The 14,213-nt window shown below is 40.1% G+C and overlaps 1 protein-coding gene and 1 long non-coding RNA gene across 3 annotated transcripts in view; one reads left to right on the top strand and one right to left on the bottom strand.

The window, feature by feature from the left end:
- Window positions 1–6,469, bottom strand: part of SERPINE2 (serpin family E member 2) — a 606,689-nt gene extending 600,220 nt beyond the window's left edge. Inside the window, exon 1 of the mRNA XM_052686416.1 lies at window positions 6,464–6,469. The gene's annotated coding sequence lies outside the window, so the exon portion shown is untranslated. The remainder of the gene's footprint in view (window positions 1–6,463) is intronic.
- The window catches only part of LOC128082346 (uncharacterized), a 51,219-nt gene extending 37,320 nt beyond the window's left edge, over window positions 1–13,899 (top strand). For both annotated transcript variants that reach the window (XR_008207618.1, XR_008207617.1), the window contains exons 3-4: window positions 9,621–9,790; window positions 13,766–13,899. This is a non-coding gene — a long non-coding RNA (uncharacterized LOC128082346). The remainder of the gene's footprint in view (window positions 1–9,620; window positions 9,791–13,765) is intronic.
- The last annotated feature ends 314 nt before the right edge of the window (window positions 13,900–14,213 follow it).

Below are 14,213 nucleotides of genomic sequence, written 5' to 3' on the forward strand. Positions count from 1 at the left end.
AGGTCCTCTCTAAGCTTCTGATGACAGCTGACTACCAAGCTCAGATAACCCCAATTTAAACTGTAGGATTTGTCACCAAGGAGAAATTGTCACAAGTAGAATTTGTCACAAGTCCCTAGGGACACCCTTCAGACTGATAAGTGATTTCTATTTTGGATATGCAACTGCTTCCTTCTGTTTTCTCAATTTATTTCTAAAGAGCTTTCTTACCTATTGAATATTAATAGCTCTGATGATTTCTATTGAAGTAATTTGGAAAAGTCATCATCCCCTCTGTAGAAAGTAGCTGGTTTGAATTCTGGTATCCTCCTAATCAAGTTTTCCTTTCCTGTTGCTTTAAAAAATAATAATAATAAAAATAAAAATAAATCATGCAGTTTATCTGAAATTCCCATGACAGAACTTGCATGTTTCCTCCCTCCTCATCTGCCTGTCTTTCTGCCAGCACTGTATATGGACACCTTTCTTATAAAACGCAGGAGTAATACTGAAATCCCTGCTTGAGTTGATGTAGTCTTTGGCTCATCTCCCTTTGTGGGAGATTAGCCTTCTGCTAGGATCAGATATTTAATCTTTATGGTTTGCAGCAGGCATAATTATTTAGTGCAACAAAACACAGAGCAAGTTTCAAGATAATCTTAAACAAGGCCTAAATCTTTTCTTTGAACCAATGCCTTCTTTCTTCTTCAAGGCTGCCTAGCTGAAGGAAAAAAAATTTCTTTGTTAACAGAGAAGTTACTTAAATCCAAAACATTCTAGCTCTCTGCCTCTCTGCAAATGTATCTGGGCAATAACTCATACATGCTGAGCACACGCTTGAATTTCTCAAGCAAGAAATCAAATGGCTACAGAGGTCATGGATGTGTCCAGCTTGGTAGCTATGTATAAGCCACTCTGTCCTAGTTGTAAAATGAGAGACACAGCATGTTGGAACTGTGCATCTACATTGCTTGCAACTTTTTAGGGGCAAATCCCTAATGGGAATTGAATGGCTGGAAGCAATTTTTGGGTGATTTTTTCAAAACTGTTCTAACACTGGTTTAACTTTGCTTCAGTTGACAGAAATCCAAGAATTCATTATTGATTTACAAGAGACCAAATTAAGCCTGTGATGAATACTCCGGAAAACACTTCATTGGTCATAATGCATATTCAAACTGTGATCCAAAAATGACTAGTAGACTGAAGTGTGTGGAACGATGCAGCTATGTATGTGGATCTGGACACTCCACTTATGCCAGTTGAATTGCATTATGATTTGCTACAATACTTTTCTAATCATCATTCAATGACCTTGCATCACACTCCCTATTCTTTTTAAGTCCCCTTCCTGAAGAAGGAGAAATCACTGGCATGAAGTCTGAGCAAGCCCACAAAAGCATGGATTCCTAGGAAGGAGCAGAGCTAAATGGATTTTATCCTCTCATCAGCATCATGCCTACTCCTGAAAAATCCCTCTCTACACTTATTTACCCCAGCCTACAATAGGAGCAGGTCAGGGAGTATGCAGGGGATTTTCCAGCTGCAGAAATCTAACATGCAGTGTTTAAAGAGCTGCAAAAAAAGAGCTGCAAATCCTTCTGCTGCCTGCTTAGCTGCCTGTGCCTTGAGTCTTGCAGGCCTCACTCTGAGTACGTAGGTCTGGTCAAAGCTGAACAGTAGCTTACACACCTGTATACTCTATATGCAGCCATATATTTTAGCAGGCAGTGTGTTTGAAGTTGTATATATACATTCCCATAGCATTGTGTAGAAGTTAACCATGGGAGATATGAGTTAAATGTAAGCCTGTTTGAAAATTGCATTTATGTAACTTTTGCTTAAAAGGAACTTTGCATAAACAACTGCAGTTTCTGTACAACTATTAGTTAGCCAGGAGGGTGGAGAATTGACCTGTGTTACTTTCCTGTGACGGAAGTGGCCCATAAAGCAATCAGTTAAGATATGAATCTTGCTGTGAAAATGTTTGGGTGCTCTCTGGTGAGAGGATGCTGCACGAGAAGGAATGAAATGTACTTTATGCTTAAATGCAAAGCACAACAGTCATCACCGATCAGCCTCACAAATTATGGCATCTGTCTTTTTTTTCGGCTTAACTTGTAGAAGCGACTTGGCTTAGCAATACGATCTGAAGGATCTACAATGCATTAAAGCTGTCAACATTGCTGAATATCAGAATTAGAATGAGATAGAATGAGATAACTTACTTTCCTTAAATCGAGATGGGAGGGAGGCCACATTGGGATTTGTTATATTATTATAAAAAAAAATCTTTTCTATCTGAAATTTGGTTTTCTATTCTGTTTCTGCCACTTTGAAATGGGTGAGGCATGGTGAGAAAGAGGACAGGACAGGTCCCATTCAAGCAGGCACTTTGGTCAGTGCAAGCTGGAATTTGTGTCAAGGTCATGGGAAAGGTCAATGACCTAATTTGTTCTTCTGCTTGCAGAGCGCCTCATGTGCTCCAGAAAGAGAAGAGAAAAAGGCACAGCTTTTTGGGCAGTGTCCTACCACTATGAATAAAGTACTCAGAGGATGACTCTGCACTTGTGCAGAAAGTCCTTCCTTTTCTACAGCTATGAATATGAAGAGCCTTCACTGTAGCCCCCTGCCACTGATCCCACAGAGGCAATAAGGTGCACAGACAGATTCTGTGCTTGAAAACAAGTTGGGTACAATAAAATGCCTGCTTAGCAACTGATACTCTCAGGATGTTATTCATATCTGGAGATGACCTGATCCTCATGTGAAAGGGAACAGCTAGGAAAGGCAACACCTTTCAATTCTAAAGCAATTTGCTAGTATTTAGATAGGAAGCATTTCTAGAGTCTTCTAAAATCCTCTAGAATTTGTACATGTGCCTCTTGTAAACCTGATGTCTGAGATGGCTCAGCCTGTAACTTAGTGTGTCTTCAGATTTACAAATCAATTGCAAAGATTAGCTAAAAAGAAGGCTCAGCACTGTCAGCTAAGTCTACTGTTATAGCAGACATCAGGATTAACCCAGAATCACCTCACACTGCACTGATGTATTATGCCCCTAGCTTGAATAGCATTAGAGTGAGGTAAAAAGTAAGAAAACACCCAAATCCATTCTTTAGGCAGCCAGCAATGTTTCTGCCTGCCTCTGAAGTGGGTTATTACACATCCTCCACCAGGAAGGAGTCTAGCACTGCTCTGCATCAAATGCACAAGGATAGGAGAATGGTAGACCACAAAAAACATAACTCGCACCTTTCTGTGCATTTGAGACGATTCTCATAGCTTTTCAGTGCTGGTTGGAATTGATTGATGTAGTTCATCTCAACCCCCAACAGAGAGTAGATCTCATTGAGTGTTTTTTTAATTTACATGACCTTTGTTCAGCTTATTTTGATTGGTAAACTGGATTTGTCAAAGAAATTTAGCAAGAACTCAGAGTTCAAGGAAGTCCTGAGCATACTCAAACACCAAGTCTGGTCTTACTTTACCTTATGCTCTTTTTCAGGATCTTTCTTTTTCCCCCGTTGCTGGCATTTCTTCCTGCAGTTAGATATATCTCACAGGTGTATTTCTTGTGTCCTGTCCTTATGGCATTGTACTGAAGTTTGTTTTTGAACACCTTTGTATATAAGCATTGTTTTTAAAGTCAGTCATATCTGTAGAGATCAGAAAGCAGCCTGAGGAATCATTAGCATCAGGCACTTAAAATAACCTTTAATCTATTCATTAAACCTTCCTTTCCTTTAACTTTATACATGATATTTGCATGTGAATGTGAGGTGGTACCCTTCATTTCTTCATGAATTTCTTGGCAACTCTAAATGCTTTTTATTTCCCTGGACATCTCATCTTTGCATCATCTAAGCTGCAAAGAAATGGCATGAAGCAGAATAAAATGTTCCTTCCCATCAAGTGAGTGCATCAAATCCTATTAGTTTTCTAAAGGTGTAGAAGTGAGTTGATCCCTTAGAATTTGGTAACATTGATCTGGATTGAACTGAAACAATCCTAGGTGGCAGATATCTGCTCTTGAAATGTATGATTGAAAGCAGTAAAGGCCGAGGCCCAGTTCTGCTTGCGGTCCTAAAAGACCTGGCAGTCAGTAAGACCCAGGTGCCTGAGAGCAGGAGGGGTGGGTTCCTCCAAGAACCTCCTACATTGGGCAAGCTTCACCCGCTCTCCACACTGGAGACCCTTGTCAGAGACTGCTCAGAAGCCCATGGCTGTGGGGGGTTAAAAGGGAGAGAACAGCACATCTGATCCCAGAGTGGGTCACAGACCTGGGAAAAACAGCTGGCAGCTCAGGGCACATCTCTGGCAACTCGGGCTAAATAGGATCTGTGTGTTGACGTTGCTGTTAGACAACCCAGCTTCTGCCATTTTAGGGACATTCTTTCCTCTGGTATCAGTATTGCTCACAGTCTGTTCCTCAAATTTGGCCTTGTTTGCCATCTGTGAGATTAAGTAATGATGTAGATAGATTAAATAGCTCACTCTGACACTCTGCTTCCATTTCTAATGTGCTAGTGTATAAATTTACATGGTTACAACATTCCCTAATTCAGTGATAAGAATAACATCTTCAGATGCAGACAATAGTAACGTTAACTCCTGCCTTCCCCAGTATACCAAGCCACTATTAGTGGCATTCGTATTGTACGGCAAGCAACTACCAGTGGCATTAGTATTCTATTAGCAGACGTTTCATGGGGAATGAAAATTCACTTGAATTAGAGCAGACTGAAAAAGGTAATACAGGCATTAAATATTAATATAGTTTTCTTATGAAAATATTGGGAGGACACATCAGAATCGTCAGTTAGCTTTCCCCTCTGTTTGTGGAGTATCTGTGATCATAATTTTCTCCCATTCGTTCTTACTTAATGAATTGATTATGAATATTTGAAAGTCAAGCTGTGCTGCTCAGTTGTTATTCATCAGAGAAGTCACACAGTACTTTCTACATATTCAAGCGTTTATAAAGCAGATCTTCATATGTGCCAATTTCAACAAATTCTCTATTTTGCAGCTTTGAAGTTCCTTTAAAAATTATTTTAAACAGTTATTCACTAATTAATTTTTAAAGCAGTGAAATTTGTGCATTTGGGAAGAAATTCATACTCTTGTTTGCAATAACGCAGATTCTACCAGATGAAATCAATCATGCTCAGGTCCTAAAATAGAAGAAAAAGTAATAGTAATGCACACCTTCCAAGGTGGTTGCTTGTGTTTGAATTTTAATTATACTTAGCTTTTCATCAAATCTGTGGAGAGAATTATCTCAAATAACTTTAGTACTTCCAAAGGTATATTCATTTCACTCTGGACGTATAGCAAGGCTGCACAGGCAACCAGCATAGACATGGTGGTTTTAAATGGCCAACAGTGGGTGAAGTGGATGGAGCTGAGCAGTGCCAGACTCAGATGTTACACTGGCTGCTTGTTGCATCCACTGCAATCTGATGGTGAAGCCAGTGACAAAAGTACTGCTTAACAGCAACTAGCAGCACCTGCTTCTCTAGTTTTTTGTTAAATTTGAGCTGTTCAGGAGCTGGGTGTTTTGTTTTGTTTTGTTTTTAACTGGGGTTTTCAAGTTCAAATGAAGCCATTTCCATGAATCCCTAATTTAATTCTGCTTGGAACTAAACTCTGCTTGTTCAGACAACTGCAGTCTCCTTTTTGGTTCAGACCATGTAGCGTTATCCAAAAGTACTAGGATGACTTGCAAAATTCGCACACTTGGAAAAAATAGAGTTCTTTTTGCCTTTGAATAAGTCAGATCTTAGTATATACTCCTCAACAGAGCAACAGGGTGTCTGATTCAGCTCAGCAAGTCCAAATTCATGATATTTTGAAGTCTCATAGAGCCTCTCATGAATTCTGAAAGAAGTAGCAGATAATGTTTTATCAGCTGTAGAAGAGAGATATAATGGGAAGTAAGCTTTGCATCTCAGAATACTCTTTGCATGAGGTTTTCATGCACTATTATCTTCAGGAGCACTTGAAATACTCATATCTTTAGGCAGTTTATAATTCTAGAGAGCCTCCCAAAATAATATTGTATTTTTCATTTAAGGCTTTTCAAAGCGGCACAGAGCACTCACTCTCAGAACATCCAGCATTTGTATGGCAATTTGGGCTTACAATCCAAAAATGGCAGTATTGCTAGCCAATATTAAAAGTGTAGATCTTAGCAACAGTGCAAAGAACCCAACAAATTGTAGCACAGTGAACACCAAGATGCCAAGCCCTGATCCTTTTTTTTAGAACAGATGTAACCTCATGCTGTTGAATCTTCATATTCAAATAGACACATGAGAAATGCATAGGATTTAGCACATTCCTTTGGAGCAGTAACTCCAAGGGCGACTTGAAATAACTAGCATTATTTCTGAGACTGTTATCAAAAATAAATTCATACTGCATGTTTTTGTTTCTCTCTCAGTATACTACAGCACATGTATGGAGCCTCACTGTTTGTCTCCTTCGAAGTATATGCAGTAAAATGCTTTTTGTAGCAATTGCAGAGTTCAGCTGCATATCAGGGGAACTCTGCTGTACAAGCAAGGGATGAGGACATACACTCTAAAATGGATCAAAGTAGAGAGGCACTGTGTTTGAGCTCCACAGTGCCGTTAATTTTAGTAAGCATTTAATTTTCTGCACAACACTGCAATCTGCAAGTTGGCTTTAATAGTAATGCAGAACTGTAAATGTGACAAGGACTGCAAAGATATTAGCAGGATACATCCTGGGTCCCAAAGGGCTTTCAGCCTCACTGGCCAGTGGAACAGCTTAGGATGAGCATGGAAAGACAGGCAGCAAGCTCACCATCTATCCTGATTAGCATTCTGTTTTAGTTCACTCTGTATGCTGATTTATTCATTGTATTTAAAGCAGGAAATTGTACTAGCAATCACTGCCACTTTCTTCACTGATTTTGATGCCATCCTTTACAGACAAGCCAACAGGGAAGGGCCGGCCCACCCACCAGCTGGTAAGCTAGGTGTTGATAAGTCCTCCAGAAATAATGATTTCATGAGCTAAGAAACAGCATGAAAGTTCTCTTCGGAAATATGAAAGCATTTAAAAGCTGCTGTCTTACATTTTTTGCCATTATAAAAAGTCTCTGGCTTTTGGCTTTAGACTGCAACACTGCAACTATTAATCTGATAAATTCCAGTCTCTATTTATTGCAGAGCTAGTAGAGACATTGGCTTTTGCAGAATTTATCAACTATTCACAAGTGTTAATATTTGTGGAGTTGCTTGGCTGGGCTATACATCTGCACAGCTATTTGGAGAGAGATAAAGGCAACTTTAAGAAAAAAAAAAGTCTCTTTCTGCTATGATATTATTAGATGCTCTGTGGTTTGGTCCTCACTTGTCTGAGGTTATTTCATTCCAAAGACTTAATGTGTTACACTTAAGATATTACAGTCTTTGGAGTCAGGGAGACGACAACAGACCGCTGTTTTGCTGAAGTAAGCATACAGTAATATTTCTCAGTTGCCCCTACCTCTCTTTTTCTTTACACTTATCATTTCTTAGAGTATTTCTTATAACTTCAAGCCTGTTTAATATAGATTGCCAGAGAACAACAATATCTGTTTTGTGATAACTTTAAAGATTTCAAATTCATTTTTTCCACCCTGGAACACAAAATGTGGTCCTTAGAATATATTATAAAAACAGAATTATTACATTTCTCTATTTTAAATTGGAAAAAGTCACATTTTTTGATTCACTGATTTTCCTTTTTTTCTTTCTGATTGAAAGTGGTTTGCACCACAGAAATACTCACATCTAAAACTAGTTGAATCTGTACTTCTTGAGAAATTGTTTTGCCAATGTGGAATAACCCATGAAAATACATTTAGTAAAAAATTTCTGATCATGTCTCTCTTTTCAACATTGGGGCAGGTCTGATGATAGGAAAGGTTGTTTTGTATTTGCTGATGCATCTGTCAAGTGTGATCTGTCTCTGATTTATTAATCAAATTTTACTGCAAAGTCATTGTGCCATGGATGAATATCATCCTGAAAATTAAGGCAGTCTGGGGCTCTCCAGAAAAAGCCCTTCCCTAGACATTAATTAGAGATATGTTATGTATTCGTTCAATGTGGTGTATGCTAGGAAGAGTAACTCCAGATCAGAAATGAGGTTGGGGCTTCCTCAGACTTAGCAAAATTCTGCGACTTCTCTCCTGTTTGCTGCCTGAGGTTGAGCTCTCCAGGTCTTGCGCTTAGTTGCCTTGGTTGTGTACACTTCTGGCTCTGCTCAGGGTCTGTATGGACTTCTAAGCTCTGTTGTTTTGGGATGCCATCAGAGCTGCTGAAGCAGGTGACCTGCTCTGACTCTTTGTCCCTGTTTCCTGCTCTAGAAGCTGAGCACAGCTTGCTCATTTCTCTTCATCAGACCCCCTCCTGGTCCCCCCTGCAGGACATCATGCACAGGTCTGCTTGCAGGAGGGTGCAATACTACTCTTTTGTGCTGTACCCAAGCCAAACAGCAGTCCCAGGACTCAGACAGACAGGGGAGCCAAGTGGTCGATGCACTAGCACAGTTGCACCCTGCTAAAATATGACCCTGCCGTTCCACTTCCCAGCATCTTCATTCTGACCTTTCCGTTACTGGCACATCACATGGGCTCAAAGTAGCTCCCTAGGACAGGTGGTACAAATGCTACTAACAACTTGCTTCTCCACACGTGGTTGTAAGGCTTTTGTATGCATGTTTGCTTGGAGCTAACATTAGAATAGTTTGGAAAGGCAGCTTCCAAAATAAATCTTTCTGAGTTCATTTACTACAAATGACAGATTTACATGCATCTGTATAACAAGGTGTGGGAGCTTTGCAGTACTTCCCTAGGACATGCAAGCTCTGCCTCGAAATGGTGGCATCAGTAAATAAATATATGCTCATAAAACTGAATTGATAGTCACTGATCCCCTGCTACACCAAAGATTTACAGGCAGCCTACCGTGTTTCAGTCTGGTAGCTGTAATTCTTGCATGATTCCCCAGTCACCTGATCTCAGTGTTTTCAGTCTTGCTTGAACTAGAGGTGGGAGCCTGACCTCACTGACATCACTAGTAAACTCCCATTATGTTCATTGAGAGAAGTCTTCTCAGCACTTCTATGCAGCTGGAGAGGTTTGCATCTCCAAAGAGAGCTGTGTTGCAAGGACAGCAGTGTGAGAGACACTCGCAGTGTGAATCATATAATGGCTCTCCCAGGCAATGGTACGGAGACCTCTAGAGAAGGATAGAGCATGAGGGCTGCTGCAGTAATGTTTGTAGCACAGGGGGGATCAGCCCTAAGCCTGACCACAAAGATTCGTCCCTGCTTGTGTGAGTGATGTTCTCCACTGTGAGGAGTGTCTCATCAGGTCTTTGCTAAGTTCATTGGTTTCAGTTAATGCTATTATTTCATGGTTTCCTGAGAGATCCTATATGGAAAATTTATTTACTCATATTAATTGTGCATACTTACAAATTCTATAAACAAACGGAAACCTTTCCTCTGCTACCAATGAGGTAGCAGAGGTAATGCAACCAAGATAGTTTCTAGCAAAGGGTCTCCAGCAGAAACAACTGTCTTTTAATTTCAACTATGAATGTTACTCTTCATACCAGGCTCTGTTGCTACGTAGCACTGCCCTGCAAGCAAGACAAGGGATGAAGAAAATTTACCTGCAATTATCAGTTCTGTCACTGCAGACCCTACCTTGTGGACATCAAAAAAACTAAGATGAAAGCTGCAAGAAGCCTCCCATACTGCTCATGCATCAACACAGATATCTGAGGTTTGTCTTATTTATTATTATCGGGTTTTCAATAAGATGTCAGCTTGAATGACCTAAGAAGTACAAGAGATGGCGGATTTATTGTGTGTTTACTGAGAAGAAAGAAACAATACAGCACTGAATTATCAGGTGAGAGAGACAAAAGGCACCATTGGTTTCTCTTCCTTACAAGGAATGACTCCATGTAGTGGTATATTTTGGGAGTGTAATTACCTTTGTCCCAAGCTCCATCTTGGATTACAAAGAGAAAAAAATCACATGTTCAAGGACAGATGATGGCAGAACTTGGTCCCTTAGGGATACTGAGGGACCAAGTTAATAAAGTTTATTCCTTCTTTTCACGTCACTGAATTTCTCTAATGTCACTATAAGAATTCAAAAGTAGCTGACAAGTATGGCTTTGTATGTAGAATATAATATTGCTGCAGGGATTTATCGTGCTCATATGCATTATTTACTTAAATGAGCAAGGAATTGCATTGTAGAAATACAATAATTGAATAGCTATAGAACCTATGTTCACTGCTTCATCTACAGATGGCTGTGTGCAATTTAGCTGTAAGACTTTTCAAGCGTGGTAGAGTGAAATATATTACTAAGAAGAACTGCCAAATGGAACCATGCAGTCCCAAAGTTTTGTGACCAGGTCCTTAAGATTTAGCTACGGAAAACAGAACTGATATTGGAGGCAAATGTGTGTGGAAGTGCGCTGTAGTTTGCACCAAATCCTGTCTGAAGAGGCTTTCTGCAAGAGACAATGCAACGCATGGGAGCAAGATGTCAAGGTCCTTCCTTGCATGTACAAGCAAAAGACCATTGATTTTCCTTTTATACCTTTAATATTAGTTAGTGACAAGCCATCATGAAATAATCTTAAATAGATCCTACTGAGGGGTTTTCCTAGTGCAGAGTCCATGTTCCATGCACATACTTCTTTGGTGCAACCAGTATTTGCAGAAGTTCTGGTCTGGCTCCAAAAGGAGCCACCTCTGAGAAGAGCTGGAGAGACTATGGGGTCTCAGGGCACAGCCAGAAGCAGCGGAGATGTTCACTGCCTGGCCTGAGCCTTTGGAAATAACAAGTATAAAGTTGCCTTTCAGTCACTGCTGCACCAAGCCAGGGATCTTGCAGGCCTGGTAATGGTTTCCTCAGTGGAACTGCAGCTGAAGAACTAAACTTCTTTTTACAAGGGATTTTTACTTCAATCTTGACTGATAAAAATTGATAGCTAAGGGCTTACTAATCTCCTGTTTTATAAGATCTTCTGGAAGTTTTAACAGATGTGATTGTTCTGCGGAGCCGTTAAAGACAACTGTGTAGACTACAAAATACAGTTCTGCACTGCCTAAGGCTGGAGATAGCTGCCACTGATACTTCAGCCAGATAGGAGATGGAAGGCAGAGCTCAACAGCAGCACTTTGTGCTAATAAAGGGTTGTCCTGGACTGAGGGGAATAGAGAATATAAGAAGAATATAAATAGAACTAAAATTTAGCTATCAGGAGCATGCAATGTTGATTGCTCAACTGGTTATGAAACACTACAACTTCTTAACCTCATAATTTGCTTCACAAGAACTTAATGGGTGAAAATTCTGCTTACAAAAGTCAGTTTTGTTGCACGATTTTTGATAATGTGTGTAAAAAGCCAAACAATATTGACAGGTATGACTGGGGTGAGGCAGAGGACCAAAAACACTGCAGGATATAAATATTTGGAAGATGGTGGAAGATATACTGGAGCCAAATTGCTTTCTATTTATATCAGCAAATGTAGAGGTTAACTTCAGTTAATACTGGCATTAGAATTAATAAGTATAGAAAACTAATGGGAGAGAAATGAGATGACTGAAGCTTTTATCTACTTTTCGTGGTGCAGAAAGGTAAAAAGAAAAACAAATTCAGAAATTAAAATAGACATATGAAATGATTATAAAAATTAAAATCCAGAGAAGATCAGCCAGAAAAATGATAGATTTAAGTGAGCATCTAAACAGCATCAGCTTGTTCCTGTGGATATTGTGCTATTTATTGCATGGTTTGCTAATGAAAGGTGCCAGACTCACTCTTCTTACTGTATAACAACACACCAAGGGATTCTGGAGAGAATACAAGAAGATACTAGGGTGTCTCAGAAGCAGAGGCAAAGCCAAATAACGCCATCTGGTAGCCAGGTTTTAGTCAGCAAATGCAAAAGCTGGTGGAAGGTTATGACAAGCATACCAAAGTTTAATAATGAGGAGACATTAATCCTATGTCCCCTGCCTGATTACCCCAGCAGAAAGTCTGCACCAACCTCTTCTCTGTAAATGATTCAGTATATCTTTTTTTCCTCCCTCTGGGCATGCTTGTACAGCATCTAGTGTGTTTTCAGCCTTGCCCAAATGAAAAATTAACAACCAAATAAAAGAAGAAATTCTGCTACCTTGTGTCTTATCTCTCCAAGGTACAAGCTGAGCTTAGAATTAATTTTATGCTGGCAAACTGTACTCTTGAAGAAAAAAGTGTTATCCCTGAGCAGTTTCAATAGGTACAAATACAAATATGATTTTCTTCATAATGGGTTGAACACAGAGTTCTCTTCTCATGTTCATTCCATTCTACAGGAATACCAGAAAGTTTTACCTAAGACTTTGCACTCCTGTGTGCCTGAACACAGGTGGAAAAACAATAGCATAGGTAAATTCCTGCTCCTAAGAGATGATGACCAAGTACTTTGAATTTTAGGATTCCTAATCATACTCTTTGCTGGGTCACTCCCACCACTAAACAGTCTTCATAGCATTGAGATCAGGATGAAGATAGTTTATGCATATGTTCATCCTACTTCAAAGGCATCACCTTGTGCCTGACAGAGAAAGGTCAGGACAAGTTTCCTTCCAAAGGAGTTATTGAAGAGCAAGAGTTGTCTGGTGTACAATTAGTATGGAACATTGGCTACATTAAAAGATCTGTTAGCAGTCTCAATTCGAAGCATTTGTGCCATATAGTGCTGGCTCTGAGAACGTGCTATCTGCGCTGCTATATAGAGACTACAGTCCCTTCCACCTCTCCATTTAAGCCCATCTAGCTGGCCGTTTGCCATGCTGCCCCTCTGCTTTCAGCTGCTACTTGGCTGATTAGCACTGCCTCCAAGCTGACGTGCATAGGGCAGAGATTAACACAAACTGAAAGACAGGTGATCTTCTAAAGACATCCTGCAGGGATGGAGAGCTGTAGTGAGATAGGCTGTGTTTTGGGAAGAATAAAAGCTGTGCTGAGGACTGAAGAGATCTTCTGGCTAATGAGCAGATAATATGCAGTGATTTTTAGATGGAAAAATCTAAATCCGTGGTCAGTGGCTCCAACACCAGCTGTCATGTGGCCTGCTCTAGGAGGAGCTCTATCAGTTAGGGAAGATGCCTTGATATTGGTGTTCTCCATCAAAAGTTGCCAGACCTCTGCTAGCAGTGGCTGTTGATGAAGGAAACTGAGCTCTTGAGGGAAAGGTTACATTCCCAAGATTCACTCCCCTGAAACATAAATACACAAGAAACACTCATCCCTAGCCAAGCTGCCATCTGCTTTTTTTTTTTTTTTTTTTTTAAAGATCAAACTGTCCTTATCTGACAAACTCTTTGGTAGGTGTGGTAGATGTAGAGGCCTCTAAAATGGTAGACAGGTTGTGAGATTAAGCAATAGAAAATTGGGATGCAGGTGATGAATTATTCACCATAGAATTGGTTCTTACCTGTAGCAAGCTTCTTTACCCTTGTTTGTGCAGCCAGCACAAGTCTGAGAAATTTAATTCAAATTATCTACAGTATCCACAAAGCAATGGGTATAGACAACGGAGTAGTGATATATGTATAAGAATAGCTATATGTCCTTTATTGGTCCTTTCTGGACTGCCCTTATAATGCCCTTATGAACAGCTGTAATTAACAGTAAGATCAGAGCTGAATATTTTCTAATGACAATATATTTCTATCTCTCAGAGAGTGGTCAGACACTGGAATGGCCTGCCCAGCGAAGTGGTGGAGTCGCCGTTCATGGCAGTGTTCAAGAGGTGTCTGGATGAGGAGCTATGAGGTATGGTTTAGAGTCTTGTGGTACCAATGGTAATGGCAGGACAGTTGGACTTGATAATCTTGCAGGTTTTTTCCAACCTTGTGATTCTATGATTCAATGATATTATTTTGACCTAGGTTGTTTTGTTTTGTTTTGTTTTTTAAGAAAGGAAATGCTGCTGTACATTTACTTGACACAGTCAGATAGCCAGGTGGCTGGAATGGCTGCCCAGGGAGCTGGTGGAGTCACCGTCCCTGGCAGTGTTCAAGAGGCATCTGGATGAGGAGCTGCAAGATGTGGTTTAGTACCTTGTGGTAGCAGTGGTAATGAGAAGATGGTTGGACTAGATGATCTTATAGGTCGTTTCCAACCTTC

The sequence above is a fragment of the Tympanuchus pallidicinctus genome, unplaced genomic scaffold, assembly GCF_026119805.1.
Source record: "Tympanuchus pallidicinctus isolate F22 unplaced genomic scaffold, pur_lepc_1.0 scaffold22, whole genome shotgun sequence".
Classification (NCBI taxonomy): Eukaryota; Metazoa; Chordata; class Aves; order Galliformes; family Phasianidae; genus Tympanuchus; species Tympanuchus pallidicinctus.